At 37.2% G+C, this 18,858-nt stretch overlaps 1 protein-coding gene and 1 pseudogene across 1 annotated transcript in view; one reads left to right on the forward strand and one right to left on the reverse strand.

Moving 5' to 3' along the window:
• Nucleotides 1-18,858, reverse strand: part of CDYL2 (chromodomain Y like 2) — a 169,977-nt gene that overhangs the window by 127,199 nt on the left and 23,920 nt on the right.
• Nucleotides 6,393-6,938, forward strand: LOC132342782 (EEF1A lysine methyltransferase 2-like; annotated as a pseudogene).

Genomic DNA, 18,858 nt, shown 5'->3' on the forward strand with positions numbered 1-18,858 from the left:
CTCTAATATTTTCCATCCACAGTTGGAATCTGTGGATGCAGAATCCATGGATATGGAGGGCCCAAGAGTACTGGCAAATCCTGTGTTCACAGGGACTTTAGAAAGAACATAACTTGTGACTAACAATTGTGACAACATGAGAATCAACGGTAGCTATTCAAAAACTGATTTGTTTCCATCATCTTCAACGAAGAAAAGGTAAAAGAGAGAAGGGAAGCCAAGACACTTCAAAAGTTTCACATCTCTGAACTCAAATTAGCCTCAATCTGGAGTTCCAAAATAATGAAACTTCATTCATACAACAAATATTTGTGGAGTCATGTGCCCTTCCTACAGATACAGTGGTAAAGATGAACAAAAATCCCTATCCTCAGGGAGCTTATATCCTCTGGGGAAATCATGAATAAGTTGTTTTTCTTTAAAAGAAATATATGGTATGTCAAAGAGTGTTAAGAACCAGGAGGAAAGACAAAATAGAGAAGGAGCTATAAAATACAAGGTGCACTGAAAATGAAATAGGGCACCCAGGAAAAGCAATGGGGAAATCAGAGATGTAAAACTCAATGACAGCTATAAATATTGAAAAGAACAAGACAAAAAAACACACATCTTTTTAAATATGGAATGATTTAACATGCTTAAAAGAAAAGAATCATGTGAAAGACAAGCATTTAATAAAAAATAAGCATTTAATAAAGTGGCTTGGTATAAGATGAATAAATTAAAAAAAAACTTTTCTATATTCCAGCAATAACTATTAATAGTATAAAATGTGATTTTAAACATTCTATACATGGTGGCCTCAAAAGCTATCTAATACTTAAAAACAGCCTTAAGAAATACACATGACCTGTATAAAGACGGGACTTCCCAGGTGGCTCAGTAGTAAAGAACCTGCCTGTCAATGCAGGGGACACAGGAGATGCAGGTTCGATCCCTGGGTGGAGAAGATCCCCTGGAGAAGGAAATGGTAACTCGCTCCAGCATTCTTGCCTGGAAAATTTCATGGACAGAGGAGCCTGATGGGCTGCAGTCCATACAGTCGCAGAGTTGGACACAACTGAGTGGACTGAGCAAATACATTTATAGAGACAACTGAAAAACTGTTCTGAGAGACTTAAGAGATTTGGAACAATGGAGCTAAGAGCTTTATTCCAGAGAGGAAGACCAAAGAGATTCAAGTACCAAAATCTCCCCAAATTAAATTTAATTTACTGATACAATTCCAATCCCTATCCCAATGGGAGAAAAGGAAATAAAATCTTTTACTATGAGTAATTAAAACAGACCAGCATTGTCGATACTGAAATATTTATAAGAATAAAAGGGTATGTTATGGAACAAGAACAGACAGATCTATGGAAAAGAATATAGAGATTAAAAACTTGCTAGTGTAGACTTATGTACTATGGGGAGGTACCAGCAAAAATGGTCTTCTTTTTTTAAGTAAAATTAGTTCAACTAAATATAACATTAGTTTCAAGTGTACATTATAATTCAGCATTTGAACACACTAAAAAGTGATCATCGAATTAAGTCTAGTTATTAACCACCATCATACAACTGACCCCTTGTTCACCCTTCTCACCCATCAACCCCCTTCCCCTCTGATATTTACCAATCTCTTCTCCGTTATATATATGAGTTTGGTTTTTATTTATCTAATTTTTTAGATCTCCCATATATGTAGAATCATATGGTATTTGTCTTTGTTCTCTGACTTATTTCAGTTAGCATAATACCCACTAGGTCCATCCACATTGTTGCAAATGGCAGGATTTTATTCATTCTGAAGGCTGAAAAATATTCCATTACACACACACACATATATATCACATCCTCTTTATCCATTCATCCATCAATGGATATTCCAGTTGTTTCTATATCTTGGCTCCTGTAAATAATGTAGCAATGATCATGAAGGTGCATATGTCTGTCTGAATTGATGTTTTCATTTTCTTCCAGTAAATATCCAGAAGCTGGATACCTAGATCACATAGTAGTTCTATTTTTAATTGTTTTGAAGAAACTTCATAATGCTTTCCATAGTAAGTGCACTAATTTACATTCCCACCAACAGTGTATGAGACTTCTCTTTTCTCCACAACCTCTCCAACGCTTGCTATTTCCTGTCTTTTTGACAATATGCATTCTTTTTGGTTTGCATTTCCCTGATATTTAGAGGTCCTGAGCACTTTTTTACATGCCTGTTGGCCATCAGTATATCTTCTTTGGGAAAAAGTCTTTTCAGATCCCCTGTCCATTTGTCAATCAAATTGTGCTTTTTTCTTATTGAATTGTATGAGTTATTTTTATATTTTAGATATTAGCCCCCTATCAAACTTATGGGGCTTCCCTGATGGCTCAGTAGTAAAGAATCCACCTGCAATGTAGAAGATGGGGGTTTGATCCCTGAGTCAGGAAGATCCCCTAGAGTAGGAAATGGCAACCCACTCCAGCATTCTTGCCTGGAGAATCCCATGGACAGCGGAGCCTGGGGGGGCTACAGTCCATGGGGTCGCAGAGTCAGACATGACTGAGCACACACATACACACATCAGATATATGATGTGCAGACATTTTTTCCCAATCATAGGTTGTTTTATTTTGTTGATGGTTTTTCATTCACTGTGCAAAAGCTTTTTAGTTTGATATAGTACCTTGTGTTTATTTTTGCTTTCTTTACCATTACCTTCAGAGTCAGATCCAAAAAACAAGAAAGAAACCAATGCCAAGAGCAGTGTCGAGGAAGTTACACCTATGCTTTCATCTGGAAGTTTTATGGTTTCTGGTCTTACCTTCAAGCCTTTAATCTACTGTCAGTTAACTCTTGTGTATGGGGTGAGATGTTGTCCAGTTTCATTCTTTTGCATGTGGTAGCATAAACGGGCTCTGATACATAAATGGGTTCTGATACATAGTGTAGGAGTCGTCTCCATCAGTGGGGAAAGAAGTTTAGTAAATAAATGGGGTTATGTCAACTTGTTATAAACATGAAATAGGATGAATTTAGATCCTCATATAATGTGTCCAAATTAATTCCATGCTGATTATATGCCAATAAAAACTAAATCAATATTGCATAAATGATTTCTTATAATTCTGGTTTTTATCTCACTGGAGAGGGGTGAGCAAAAGGGCAGATTCATTCAGTCTGGTAACAGAGAACTGAGCACAAACTACTGTCATTGTTCTTTCCTCTCAAAAATAGAAAAATGAAAATAAAAACAAAGCATGCTGTGTACCTTTATAATGGAAGAGTATGTTTCCATTTAAATGTACAATGAAGCAGAGATAATTCTGTCATAGTCACAAGGACGTTCTGATCCCCCCGGAAACAAAGAAGTGGGATCAGCATTCTATGCTGACTTCAATTCTCTAAACTCACTCTGGGAAGTGAGGCAATGAGAAGCCAGCCCTGGATTCAGAGAGAAGAGGCTGGGGTAGATGTGAGATGCTTTGGGGTAGAAGGCACACATGGGGGTCGGGACAGTGGGGGCAGCAGAAGGCACCATTGAGAGAATAAACGCCCTGCCAGGAATGGGGGTGGCCTTAGCACCCACCTCGCTTGAGGGACACTCTGGGAAGCAACTCTGATTGGGACAGAACTCTGATGACTCCTCCCAACAAAATAAAACAAGCAAGTGGGAAGGAGATTCAGGGGCAAGACCCAGGCCCAGCTGCTTCCATCCTGAGGGCGTCCCTGGCCTGGGAGAAGCTGGCCACGTGCTGAGTGTAAGGAAGGGGGGTGTGGAATGGGCAGTGGGTGTCACTTCTACATCCTTGGAGGAGGAAATGGCAACCTAGTCCATGAAAAGGAAAGACGGGTTTAAGAATAAAATAATTGCAAAAGTATTCTTTAAAGTGTTTCTATACTGTTTATATAATAAAGTACCAGGGTTTATAAAAATAAGGAAACTATCTTGCAAAACAAATGGAGTTAACAATGGTTAGCAGAAAACAAGAAGTGAATTAGAAGTTTAGCTTAAAAGTTCTCTGAAAATTAGGAAGAACAAATGATGAGAAAAATGATAGAAATATTGAGTGTATACCCAAAAACATACAACATATTAACCAATGTAACATAAGGAAGAAACTAGTAACCAATAACATAACTTTCAAGGCCTCCATGACTGATCAAAAGATGTGGCACCAACCTATATTAATGAAAACTGAACACTAGATATATATTTACTTCTGAAATGTATTAATTTAAAAGATAAAGAACAAATCTTATAAGAACCAGAAACAAAAGTTAGTAAGTTTTTAATCATCTTAGCATCAGACTTCTCCTCCACACCATGATTTTCAAAAAAACAGTGTGCAATAAAATCTTCACAACCAGTCAAGCTATCTTTCATGCAGAAAGAATTAAAAAAAAAAACAAACATTTTCCATGTTCAGATATACAACAGGCCAGAAAGTATACCACCCATACATATGTTCTTCCTGAGCAAAAACAAAAAGTATACCACTGACCAAAAAGTGTATCAAAATGATAAATTTATAAATGAGGCAGATGCGCCATCAAATAATTCATAATAAAGTATAACAGATAAAAGTAAAATGTATATTTGATCTCTAATTGTTAACAACTAACAATATAAAGGCTATTAATCTTTCCTTAAAGAGGACACAATATTTTAAAACCTACAAAAACAAATATAAATTCCTTAATTATTCCAACAAAAACTGGGGGAAAGCTTTACACACTAGACACCCCTAAAAATTTTGTTTCCTTTTTGACAAAGAAAAAGTAGAGGAACAAAAAAACTGAAAAGGTATTGACCAATTACCCAGACAAGACCTGGGAGTAATGGAAAGTCAAGAATTAATCTAAAACTGGAGCCATGGGAGGGTATTTCCTGACCCAGAAGAGTCAGCTGAGATGATCACAAAGCTTGGACCTACTGGGAATTTGTACTGGAACCCTGAAATTCTAATGAAAAAATTAAAATAATAGAATATAAAGGCTTCCCAGGTGGCTCAGTGGTAAAGAATCTGCCTCCCAATGCAAGAGACATGAGTTTGATCCCCGGGTCAGAAAGACACCCTGGAGAAGGAAATGGCAACCTATTTCAGTATTCTTGCCTGGGAAATTACACAGACAGCGGAGCATGGCAGGCTATAGTCCATGGGGTCACAGAGTCCGACACAACTTAGCAACTAAACAACAAACCAAAAATAAAACTGGGAATCTTACACTGTATTAGACGTCAAGGAAGACTTTTTATAGAAAGAAACACTGAAAAAAAAGAGTCAGAAAATGAATATGAATTAATAGCAGGACAGCATTCCAAGCAAAAAACAGAAGAATATTTTGAATAGTTCACAAAATGAAACATGGTACAAAGTCAATAGGAAGGCCAGAATGGACAAAGCACAAAAAAAATAAAGGTAAGAGTCAGTTGTTAGAAAGGCAGGGGGCACAATAGGAAGAAGAGGAACAAGCAGCTGGCTGAATTTCTCAGAAAAAAATACAATCCTCAGCAAGAAGGACTTATTCCAAAATATGGAGGGTTAACATTAAGAAATTTGTAAAGAAATTTATAAAACTGTATCAACTGATCAAAAAAGAAAGATTTCAATAGAAAAAAAAAACTTTAATAAATTAGAAAATTATAACATTTCAAGGAATCAGTTTTCTAAGTATAGTCCTTATCTGAATGAGCTACTTGAGGATACACTCCAGCATCACAGAACACAGTCCAAGAAAATTGTGGAATATACAGAAGCGCAACAAATTATTATGTAAGTAAATTTACACTTAAATCTAAATAACTGTTGACAATTCATTACACTTTGGGAAAGAATTGTTAAAATTCAAGGCCTAACAAAGTAGGTTTAGTATAAATACAACAGTAACAAAAGTCTGTATATAAAATTTAAATAATCAAATTAAAAAACAGGAGAGGTGGCCAGGAGAGAGAAAATAAAGAGCAGCTAAGTTGCTTCCCACGTTCAAGAGAGACGTTCTAGCAATTGCTTAACTCAAGGCATTAGCAGAAAGAATAGTTTCAAATACGTCTGTTAAGAAGTTAAGGACAACCCATTACAAAAAAAAAAGAAGAAGTATATATATAACTTCCAGGGGGAAAAAAGTCACAAAATAAAATAATCAATCCCAAGAAAAGGAAAACAAGAACACACGATAAACGGGAGAGGATGAAGAAGATGGTGCCGGATGGCGCCGAGGCGTGGTTCCAGGGGGCAGTCCCGGAGGGTGTGTGGCTCCGCCCTGTTTGCGCGGGGAACTCCAGAACGCTGAGATGCTAAGAGATATCTAGAACTGCAAACTTTGCAAGAATATGGAGATACAGGAGAAATCTGGCTTGGAGAGGTGAGCATGACTCAACTAATAAGGTGGATGCAGAAACACAAGATTCCACCGGATGCTTCAGTGCTTAATATTAGAGCTGGAAATGGTGTTTTCCTGGTTGAACTTGTAGGCAAAATGTGGTTTCTCTGATATTATTGGAATTGATTACTCTCCTTTTTACAGTACAGCTTTCTGGAAGTATTACAGAGAAAGGTTTATCTAACATTAAGTTGAAGGGAGAATACTTCTTGAATCCTTCCACAAAGCTGTCTGGATTTTATAGTTGTACTGATAAAGCAACGTCTGATGCCATAAGCTTTAATCCTGACAACGCAATTCAGAAGAGGAAGCAATATGTGAAATCTCTCTCCAGGGTGTTGAAAGAGAAAGGCTTTTTTCTAATAACCCTATGTGATTGGACCAAAGAAGAATGAATGAATTCAGTGAAGGATTTGAACTTTCCCAAGAGCTGCCAACACCCAAGTTCAGCTTTGGAGGTAGATCTGGAGACAGTGTAGGAACTCTGGTTTTTCAAAAGACATGAGACTTTTCACTGGACAGATTCAGTTAGTTTTTTAAGAAGCTCTGCTTCAAAGTAAACCCGACACAGAAAATGCAAGTGCAAATCAACATTTAGCACGTGTCGCACATGATGCACGTGTGAATCATTATGGTGTACATAAGACGCACATGTTGGATAGATGGAACAAGTTGGCAAAAACAGAAGAGAAGAGAAAACCATGAGCGTGTAAGTAGTTGGGTTTTAGAGATCAATCAAGAACGGTTTAAAGTTTTCTTCTGTACTTGAGATGCAAACATTTTTCTTTATGATTTAAAAAAAAATCCTGTAACTGCTGAACAGTTAAAACTTTAAAGCAGTAAATGAATTTACAGAAAGGATGTATTCTTCAGGTCTGTGCCTTGGTAAAGGTGAACTGAATATAGCTATTTATGAAGATTTGACCAAGTTATTCCAGGGTCAGAATAATAAGCCAGAACACTTTCTTAAGGTGTGAATAGACTATCACAAAACGTAGTAAGTATGAGGATTTAAAAATGAGGATTTAAATGAGGATTTAAAAATAAATGATTTAACACCTGAGAAAATCCCCCAGCCCTTATGTATATAATTAAACAAAGTCAGGTAAATGTATCAGTTGATCAAAAGGAAGCATGATAAACAGAAAATATAACATATCATTTCATAAATAATTTTAAACATACTAATATTCATAATAATATTACCTAAACACATTGACATGGAAATCTATCCAATACATCTACAAGAAGACCCTGAGACTTAAAACTAGCTCTCACTTTATGAAAAAACAGTAAGGATCTAAGAATGTACTTGATATAATTAGTCAGCTTTATTTAATAGGTATATATCCTAATTGTCAAAATATATTTACTCATATAATATAGATACTACATTCTGTGCTCTCTGGAGACAATTCAGTCTTCAAATAATAAAATATTGATCATGCATTAAATCACAAAAAATTCAGTAACACTGCAAAAAAGGGTTAAATATACACTTTGATCTCTGGCCACAATGCATAAAAACTTGGAGCCAGAAACAATTAAAAGAATAAAAATAACATTAACTTAATTATTTTAAAATAAAATTTTTTATTTAAATTAGAAGCCTCCATAATAAAACTGTAAATAAACCATGCTCTGAAACAAATTAATAACTATAAATCTTTTCCTTTTTATTTTCAAATATCAAATGTGAAATAAGTATTCAGCTCAAGTAACTGGAAAATTAAGAGTAAATTAAGCCTAAAGAGATATAAATATTTTGGAAATAATTTGAGGAAATTGGTATGATCTACTGAAGCTGAATATATGAGTACACAACACAGGAATTCCATATCTAAATATTTAACATGGATAGTCTCTGGCATGGATGTACCAGTAGATAGGTACAAAACATATTCATAGCTACACTGTTTGTAATAGCAAAGCATGAAAATAAAATAAGAAACTTAAATAATTCCAAATGTCCACCCACATTAGAACAGATTAATAAATTCCATAATTTGTATATCCTATTATTTGTAATTACATACTGTATATTTTAACATTTTGTATATTTATATATGTAAATACTATACTCTTATAAAGAAATAGTATACTCCAGTAAAAACAGTATATTCCAGTATACATTAACATGGATAAATCTCAAAAGCATAACACTGAGCAAAAAGCAAGATTGAAGAAGAATTCATGCAATTCAATTCCATTTCTTTACATTTCAAAACCAGGAAAAATCAACCAACATGAACTTTAGGGACCCATAAGTGAAATTATACAGAAAGTGAAGGAAATGATTAACCAGAAATTCACAACAGTAACCTCTCAGAAAGAGGGATGGCTGGGCTTATACTGAGACAGGTGCTCAAGAGGGCTAAAAACATGTTCTATTATTTAAATTATGTGGTGAGTGCACTTATTATTGTTACTATTAAATGTACATTTTTGCATTTCATATTTTATAATTTAAAGTTAAACAGTAAATAGATGGAGTAAAAAGTACTAAATGAAGAAATGAATAATGATAAATCAGGAGCTTATTAATACAGAGAAGAAAACAGTGAAATGGGAAAATAAAGCTAAGAGCTGATTTTATGAAAAAAAAATCAATATAAGAGACAAACTGCTGGCAACCTGAAAAATAGGTAAAAAGGGAAATCACAAAGCTACCAATTTAAGGAAGACAAGAAGACATCATCAAATATAGAAAAGAGATATTTTGAAAATATAGGAGGAAACTATTTGCACCTTTTCAAACGAATTTTAAAACAGGGATACTAGGAATGTTGTTCTTATTACATATAAATTACAAAAAATTACTTCAGAAGGTGAAACACGAAAAAATCAACAGCCATTAGAAATGCTATCAAAAGTATCTCAAAAAATATTCTAGATGCAGAAAATATCACAACCAACTTATTTCTTTCAAAAAACATTCAAGAGGAAGCTTAACTGACATGTTGCACAAACTTTTCCTAAAAACAGGGGGAAAAATAAAAGGTTAATCAATCACTTTCATGAAACCAACACTATTCTAACATTAAAAGTTTTACTAAATTAGTACACACAGAAGAAAACCAAAGACCAACAATATTTATGAATATCAATACAAAAATTCTAAACACACAGAGCAGTTGGCTGAACCTAGCAAATTATTAAAATAAAAATTCATCATTACCAAGTGTGCCTATTTCACAATATGATACATTAGTCTTAAGAAATCAGTTACTAAATTATACCCAAGTTTATAATAAGGAGGAAGATTATATGATCATCTCAGGAACTATCAAAGAAGCACCTAATAAAATACAACAGCACTCCTTATTTAAAAAAAAAAAAAGGAAGACTACAGATACAGGAACTCTAATTAACAGGGAAAATCATCTACCTTTTACCAGTAGCCCCTGCCTTAATTAATGATGAAATCAGAAGCAAGACATGACAAGACATGACTCCTGGCTGTCATGCTATTAGTGAGTGCTTTCTGAAAATTGTGGCAAATAAAGTAAGAGTAGAAAAACATATCTGTATAACTAAGAGAAAGGACAGGCAAGATAATACAATTTGAGGATGATGTGACCACCTAAAATTCCAAAAAGAACTGAACGAAATATATTTGGTAAGAATTCAGAAGGTGAAGCATTAAAAACAAATATCAAAAATTATTCTTCTTATAAACAGTAATAAATTGAAAATAAAACCCTATTTACAAAAGAAACAAAAATTTAAACTGCCCAGTAACAAACTCAGACTCTGTATCAAGAGAGCTAGATAACTTTACTAACACACATGAAAGGAAGTTTTAATAAATGTAGAGAAACATGTTCTTGAATGAGAAGACTCAAAATCACAAAGATGCCAACTTTCCACAAAGTGATTTGTAAATCGAGTGCAATTAAAAGAAGAACCTCATATGGATTTTATTTTGGAACTTCATAAATAGAAATAATCAAAAACATTTTGAGAAAAGAATTAGGAAGGTGGACTCAAGTTATCAAACAACAATATGTTTTCTAAAAGTACAATAACTAATGATGAACTATGGACACTCTTGAGAGTCCCTTGGACTGCAAGGAGATCCAACCAGTCCATCCTAAAGGAAATCAGTCCTGAATATTCATTGGAAGGACTGATGCTAAAGCTGAAACTCCAATACTTTGGCCACCTCATGCGAAGAGTTGACTCATTGGAAAAGACTCTGATGCTGGGAGGGATTGGGGGCAGGAGGAGAAGCGGACGACAGAGGATGAGTTGGTTGGATGGCATCACCAACTCGATGGACATGAGTTTGAGTGAACTCCGAGAGTTGGTGATGGACAGGGAGGCCTGGCGTGCTGCGATTCATGGGGTCGCAAAGAGTCGGACACGACTGAGCGACTGAACTCAACTGAACAATAACTAAAACTGAAGAAGAGAGTAGAATGCTTGTAAACAAACTCATATCACTATATGTAATAATTTCACCAATGATAAATCTGACATTTCAAATCAGAGGGAAAATAATGAGTTATTCAATAAATAGTGTTAAAACAATAGATTAACAGTGCCAGTGGCCATATCCCTACTTCATACTGTACAGTAAAACAAATCACAGCTATATTAAATGTGCATGTAAATGTGCATAAGTTTTGCCACAAAAGGAACAGAAGAGACTAAAGATCAATGGTTATAAACTTCAGCACAAGGACGGCTTTCTCCCTACTCCAAGGAAGGAAAGTAGGAAGAAAAGGAGGGAAGCAGAAAGAATAGAGAGATGAGAAGGAATCACAAATATGTTCAGTTCAGATGCTCAGTCGTGTCTGACTCTTTGCGGCCCCATGGACTGCAGCACACCAGGCTTCCCTGTCCATTACCAACTCCAGGAGCTTGCTCAAACTCATGTCCAACAAGTCGGTGATGCCACCCAACCATCTCATCCTCTGTCATCCCCTTCTCCTCTTGTCTTTAATCTTTCCCAGCATCAGGGTCCTTTCTAATCAGTCAGTTCTTCACATTAAGTGGCCAAAGTATTGGAGCTTCAGCCTCAGCATTAGTTCTTCCAATGAATATTCAGGACTGATTTCTTTAGGATAGACTGGTTGGATCTCCTTGCAGTCCAAAGGACTCTCAAGTCGGATTCTCCAATACCACAGTTCAAAAGTATTACAACATATAATCTAGGATAAAAGTTACTCTCCTTATAAAAAAAAAATTACAACAGGTGAAATTTAAAACTAACCAGAAAGAAAAATAAATATTTTGGTTAATGTATGTGCTTAGACAAGGATTGTTGTTGTTGTTCATTGTTCAGTTGCTAAGTCGTGACCGACTCTTTGTGACACCATGGACTGCAGCACTCCAGGCTTCCCTGTCCTTCACTGTCTCCTGGGATTCACTCAAATTCATGTCCACTGAGTCAATGGTGCTATCCAACCATCTCATCCTCCACTGCCCCCTTCTCCTACTCTCAACCTTTCCCAGCATCAGGGTCTTTTCCAGTGAGTCAGCTCTTCACATCAGGTGGCCAAAGCTTCAGCCTCAATCCTTGCAGTGATATTCAGGGTTGATTTCCTTTAGGATTGACTGGTTTGATCTCCTTGCTATCCAAGGGACTCTCAAGAGTCTTCTGCAACACCACAGTTCAAAAGCATCAATTCTTTGGCACTCAGCCTTCTTTACGGTCCAACTCTCACATTCATACATGACCACTGGAAAAACCATAGCTTTGACTATTTGGACCTTTGTCAGCAAAGTGATGTCTCTGCTTTTTAATATGCTGTCTAGGTTTGGCATAGCTTTCCTTCCAAGGAGCAAGTGTCTTTTAATTTCCTGGCTGCAGTCACCGTCTGCAGTGATTTTGGATCCCAAGAAAATAAAATCTGTCACTGTTTCCACTTTTTCCCCATCTATTTGCCATGAAGTGATGGGACCTGATGCCATGATCTTAATTTTTTTAATGTTGAGTTTCAAGCCAGCTTTTTCACTCTCCTCTTTCACCCTCATCAAGAGGCTCTTTATATCCTCTTTCCTTTCTGCCATTAGAGTGGTATCATTTGCATATCTGAGGCAATCTTGATTCCAGCTTGTGATTCATCTAGACAAGGATTAAGGTCATTAATAGTTTTTTTTTTTAATCTTTATATATAATATCAATAAGAAATGGAAAACACCTCAAAAAACACCTTGCATTTTTTAACAGTTATACAAGTAGTGCTGAGAGCCCAGTGAAAATAAACAAACAGGCTAGTTACTGCTGGCAGTATCTTTTCTGGATGGCAAGCACATCCTTTCTGGAGAGCAATCTGACAGCATTAGCAACAGTCTTTATAAAAGGCATATTCACTGAACTTCCATATCTAGAAATTTATCTTCAGGAAACATCACCAACATATACAAAGATTTCTGAAGAAAGCTTAGTTATATCACTATTTAAAATATTAAAATTTTTATTTTGCCATTTGCAACATTATGGATGAACTTGGACTCCATTACCCTTAGTGAAATAATCAGATAAAGACAGATACTGTATGATATTACTTATGTGTGAAATCTAAAAAATAAACTAGTGACTATAACAAATAAGAAACAGACCCACAGATACACAGAGCACACTAGTGGTTGGCAGTGAGGAAAAGGCAGGGGGCAAGATAGCAGTAGGGATTAAGTAGTACAAACTACTGTGTAGAAAATAAATGAGCTACAAGGCATATTATACAGCACAGGGAATAGAGCCAACATTTTGTCATTGTAAGTGGAGTATAAAAATACTAGCAAACCAAATCCAGAAACTTATTAAAAAGATAACACATCGTGATCAGTGGGATTTGTCCCAGTACTGCAAGGGTGATTCGACATATAAAAATCAATAAGTGTACTACATTAACAGAATGAAAAAAACTACATGATCATCTCAACTGACACAGAAAAGGCACTGACAGAAGTCCACATCCTTTCATAATAAAAATGTCAAAAAACCAGGACCAGGAAATTTTCTCAACATGGTAAAGAGTATTTATGAAAAATCCCCAGCCAAAATCATATTCAGTGGTGAAACGTTGAAACTTAGTCTCCTAAGATTAGGAATAAGGCAACAATGCCCACTTTCTTCACTGCTTTTCAACACAGTACTGGAAGTTCTGCCCCAAATATGAGACCAAAACCACAGGCAACAAAAGGCAAACTAGATACTTCATTAAAATTATAACTTTTGTGCATCAAAGGACACTGACAAGAGAGTGAAAGACAATTCAAAGCCAGAAAATGTTTTCAAATTACATATCTGCTAAGGTTTTGATAATCAGAATTTAAAAGAACTCCTACAACTCAACCAACAATCCAATTCAAAAATGGGCAAAGGACTTAAATAGAGATTTCTCCAAAAAAGATAAGTAAACACCACTAAGCACACAAAAATATGTTCAACATCATTAGTCATTTAAGGAAACACGAATCCAAACCACAGTGAGATAACATTTCTTAACTACAAAGATGGCTACATTTTTTTTTTAAGTAAAGTAAGCACTGGCACAGGAGGGCCTAGAGGAGCTATCCCACGATGAAGATCAGGAAGGGCGGCGGTGAGGAGATACCCCTCATCCAAGGTAAGGAGCAATGGCTGTGCTTCGCTGGAGCAGCCGTGAAGAGATACCCCACGCGCAAGGTAAGAGAAACCTAAGTAAGACGGTAGGTGTTACAAGAGGGCATCAGAGGACAAACACACTGAAACCATACTCACAGAAAACTAGTCAATCTAATCACACTAGGACCACAGCCTCGTCTAACTCAGTGAAACTAAGCCATGCCCATGGGGCCACCCAAGATGGGTGGGTCATGGTGGAGAGATCTGACAGAATGTGGTCCACTGGAGAAGGGAATGGCAAACCACTTCAGTATTCTTGCCTTGAGAACCCCATGAACAGTATGAAAAGGCAAAATGATAGGATACTGAAAGAGAAACTCCCCAGGTCGGTAGGTGCCCAATATGCTACTGGAGATCAGTGGAGAAATAACTCCAGAAAGAATGAAGGGATGGAGTCAAAGCAAAAACAATACCCAGCTGTGGATGTGACTGGTGATAGAAGCAAGGTCCGATGCTGTAAAGAACAATATTGCATAGGAACCTGGAATGTCAGGTCCATGAATCAAGGCAAACTGGAAGTGGTCAAACAAGAGATGGCAAGAGTGAATGTCGACATTCTAGGAATCAGCGAACTGAAATGGACTGGAATGGGTGAATTTAACTCAGATGACCATTATATCTACTACTGCGGGCAGGAATCCTTCAGAAGAAAGGGAGTGGCCATCATGGTCAACAAAAGAGTCTGAAATGCAGTACTTGGATGCAATCTCAAAAACGACAGAATGATCTCTGTTCGTTTCCAAGGCAAACCATTCAATATCACAGTAATTCAAGTCTATGCCCCAACCAGTAACACTGAAGAAGCTGAAGTTGAACGGTTTTGTGAAGACCTACAAGACCTTTTAGAACTAACACCCAAAAAAGATGTCCTTTTCATTATAGGGGACTGGAATGCAAAAGTAGCAAGTCAAGAAACACCTGGAGTAACAGGCAAATTTGGCCTTGGAATACAGAATGAAGCAGGGCAAAGGCTAATAGAGTTTTGCCAAGAAAATGCACTGGTCATAACAAACACCCTCTTCCAACAACACAAGAGAAGACTCTATACATGGACATCACCAGATGGTCAACACTGAAATCAGATTGATTATATTCGTTGCAGCCAAAGATGGACAAGCTCTATACAGTCAGCAAAAACAAGACCAGGAGCTGACTGTGGCTCAGATCATGAACTCCTTATTGCCAAATTCAGACTGAAACTGAAGAAAGTAGGGAAAACCACTAGACCATTCAGGTATGACCTAAATCAAATCCCTTATGATTATACAGTGGAAGTGAGAAATAGATTTAAGGACCTAGATCTGATAGAGTGCCTGATGAGCTATGGAATGAGGTTCGTGACATTGTACAGGAGACAGGGATCAAGACCATCCCCATAGAAAAGAAATGCAAAAAAGCAAAATGGCTGTCTGGAGAGGCCTTACAAATAGCTGTGAAAAGAAGAGAAGCAAAAAGCAAAGGAGAAAAGGCAAGATATAAGCATCTGAATGCAGAGTTCCAAAGAATAGCAAGAAGAGATAAGAAAGCCTTCTTCAGTGATCAATGCAAAGAAATAGAGGAAAACAACAGAATGGGAAAGACTGGGGATCTCTTCAAGAAAATCAGAGATACCAAAGGAACATTTCATGCAAAGATGAGCTCGATAAAGGACAGAAATGGTATGGACCTAACAGAAGCAGAAGATATTAAGAAGAGATGGCAAGAATATACAGAAGAACTGTACAAAAAAGATCTTCATGACCCAGATAATCACGATGGTGTGATCACTGACCTAGAGCCAGACATCCTGGAATATGAAGTCAAGTGGGCCTTAGAAAGCATCACTACGAACAAAGCTAGTGGAGGTGATGGAATTCCAGTTGAGCTATTCCGAATCCTGAAAGATGATGCTGTGAAAGTGCTGCACTCAATATGCCAGCAAATGTGGAAAACTCAGCAGTGGCCACAGGACTGGAAAAGGTCAGTTTTCATTCCAATCCCAAAGAAAGGCAATGCCAAAGAATGCTCAAACTACTGCACAATTGCACTCATCTCACATGCTAGTAAAGTAATGCTCAAAAGTCTCCAAGCCAGGCTTCAGCAATATGTGAACTGTGAACTTCCTGATGTTCAAGCTGGTTTTAGAAAAGGCAGAGGAACCAGAGACCAAATTGCCAACATCCGCTAGATCATGGAAAAAGCAAGAGAGTTCCAGAAAAACATCAATTTCTGCTTTATTGACTACGCCAAAGCCTTTGACTGTGTGGATCACAATAAACTGTGGAAAATTCTGAAAGAGATGGGAATACCAGACCACTTGACCTGCCTCTTGAGAAATTTGTATGCAGGTCAGGAAGCAAAAGTTAGAACTGGACATGGAACAACAGACTGGTTCCAAATAGGAAAAGGATTTCGTCAAGGCTGTATATTGTCACCCTGTTTAACTTATATGCAGAGTACATCATGAGAAACGCTGGACTGGAAGAAACACAGGCTGAAATCAAGACTGCTGGGAGAAATATCAATAACCTCAGATATGCAGATGACATCACCCTTATGGCAGAAAGTGAAGAGGAACTAAAAAGCCTCTTGATGAAAATGAAAGTGGAGAGTGAAAAAGTTGGCTTAAAGCTCAACATTCAGAAAACAAAGATCATGGCATCCGGTCCCACCACTTCATGGGAAGTAGATGGGGAAAGAGTGGAAACAGTGTCAGACTTTATTTTTCTGGGCTCCAAAATCACTACAGATGGTGACTGCAGCCATGAAATTAAAAGATACTTACTCCTTGGAAGGAAAGTTATGATCAACCTAGATAGCATATTGAAAAGCAGAGACATTACTTTGCCAACAAAGGTTCGTCTAGTCAAGGCTATGGTTTTTCCTGTGGTCATGTATGGATGTGAGAGTTGGACTGTGAAGAAGGCTGAGCGCCGAAGAATTGATGCTTTTGAACTGTGGTGTTAGAGAAGACTCTTGAGAGTCCCTTGGACTGCCAGGAGATCCAACCAGTCCATTCTGAAGGAGATCAGCCCTGGGATTTCTTTGGAGGGAATGATGCTGAAGCTGAAACTCCAGTACTTTGGCCACCTCGTGAAGAGTTGACTCATTGGAAAAGACTCTGATGCTGGGAGGGATTGGGGGCAGGAGGAGAAGGGGATGACAGAGGATGAGATGGCTGGATGGCATCACTGACTCAATGGACGTGAGTCTCAGTGAACTCCGGGAGTTGGTGATGGACAGGGAGGCCTGGCGTGCTGTGATTCATGGGGTCACCAAGAGTCGGAGACGACTGAGCGACTGATCTGAACAAGGATAAGTAAAGATGCAGAGAAACTGTAACCCTCAATGCACTGCTGATGAGAATATAAGGTGGTGTATATGTAGTGGACAATAGCTTGGCAGTTTCTCAAGAAGTTAAACAAAGAATTATAGCATAACCCAGCAATTCCACTCTTGAGTAGACACCCAGAAGGACTGAAAAAAGAACTCAAGGTACTTGTAAACCAAGCTCACAGCAGCATTATTCACAACAGCCAAAAGACAGAAAGTGTCCATAAACAGATGAATGAATAAACAGGTGGTATATACATGAAATACCACAGAATATTATTCAGCCATTAAAAAAAAAAAAAGGAACGAACCTGGAAAACACTACAGTAAGAAACAGAAAAACTCCAGATAGGAAAAGCCATGTAGTATAAAATTCCATTTATGTGAAATAACCAAAATAGGCAAATCCACAAAGACAACAGATTATTAAGCTGCCATTTGACTACTAAAGGGGTACAGGGTTTCTTTTTTGGATAATAAAAAAATATACATATGTTCTGGAATAAGACAGTGGTGATAGGTGCAGAACAATGTGAAAATGCTAAAAGCCAAGGTACACTTAAAAATTATTAAAATGGCAAATTTTACAGGTGATTGTTGAACACAGGTTTAAACTGCACACGTCTACTTATACACAGATTTTCTTCAATAGATCAAACCCAGGTCCCCTCATTGCAGGCAGATGCTTCACCATCTGAGCCACGAGGGAAGCCCAGCAAGTACTACAGTACTACACAATGTAAGGTTGGTTGGACCCACAGATGGGCAATTGCACACACGGAGGAAGAGGAGCCCTGGAGACAGAGGGCCAACCTCAAGTTACATATGGATTTTCAGCTGCATGGAGGGTCTGTGCCTCTAACCCTAGCTTCATTCAAGCATCAATTGTGTATGCCGCTGCTGCTAAGTCACTTCAGTCGTGTCGGACTCTGTGCCACCCCATAGACAGCAGCCCACCAGGCTCCCCTGTCCCTGGGATTCTCCAGGCAAGAACACTGGAGTGGGTTGCCATTTCCTTCTCCAATGCATGAAAATATTTTACCACAATTAAAAATTAGTTATATATGTGCATATGTGTGTGTGTGTGTGTGTGTGTGTATATATATATATATATATAACTTTTACATCCAAAAAAAGCTAGTACAACCTTCAATACACTTATTCTACTATTTTTCTCTTTTCTACTTTATTAATTTTTTGTCTTTATTTACACTTATTCATTCTTTATGACTTCCTTTCATTCATTTTGCTGTCTTTTTTAACTTTTTGAGATGAATGCTGAGTTCATTCTTTTGGTTTTTAAGGTGATAAATGTTCCTTTAAGTACCAGTTCACCCACTGCACAGAAGTTCTGTGACTTAGTATTTTCATTCATGCTATTTTGAAATTTTTTCTTTAAAAAAGGTTGACAACAAAAACAACAAAATATAATCTTAGAAAATAAAAACAGCAGGAAGAAAAGATAGAGGTGCTCACTCTGGAGGAGAAAACAGCCCTAACTTCCAGTATCCCAGACTTTTCTGGAATACTTGGGAGACTTCCACAAGCTCCCCTCACACTCTAGGTGCTG

Source organism: Bos taurus, chromosome 18 (assembly GCF_002263795.3).
Source record: "Bos taurus isolate L1 Dominette 01449 registration number 42190680 breed Hereford chromosome 18, ARS-UCD2.0, whole genome shotgun sequence".
Classification (NCBI taxonomy): Eukaryota; Metazoa; Chordata; class Mammalia; order Artiodactyla; family Bovidae; genus Bos; species Bos taurus.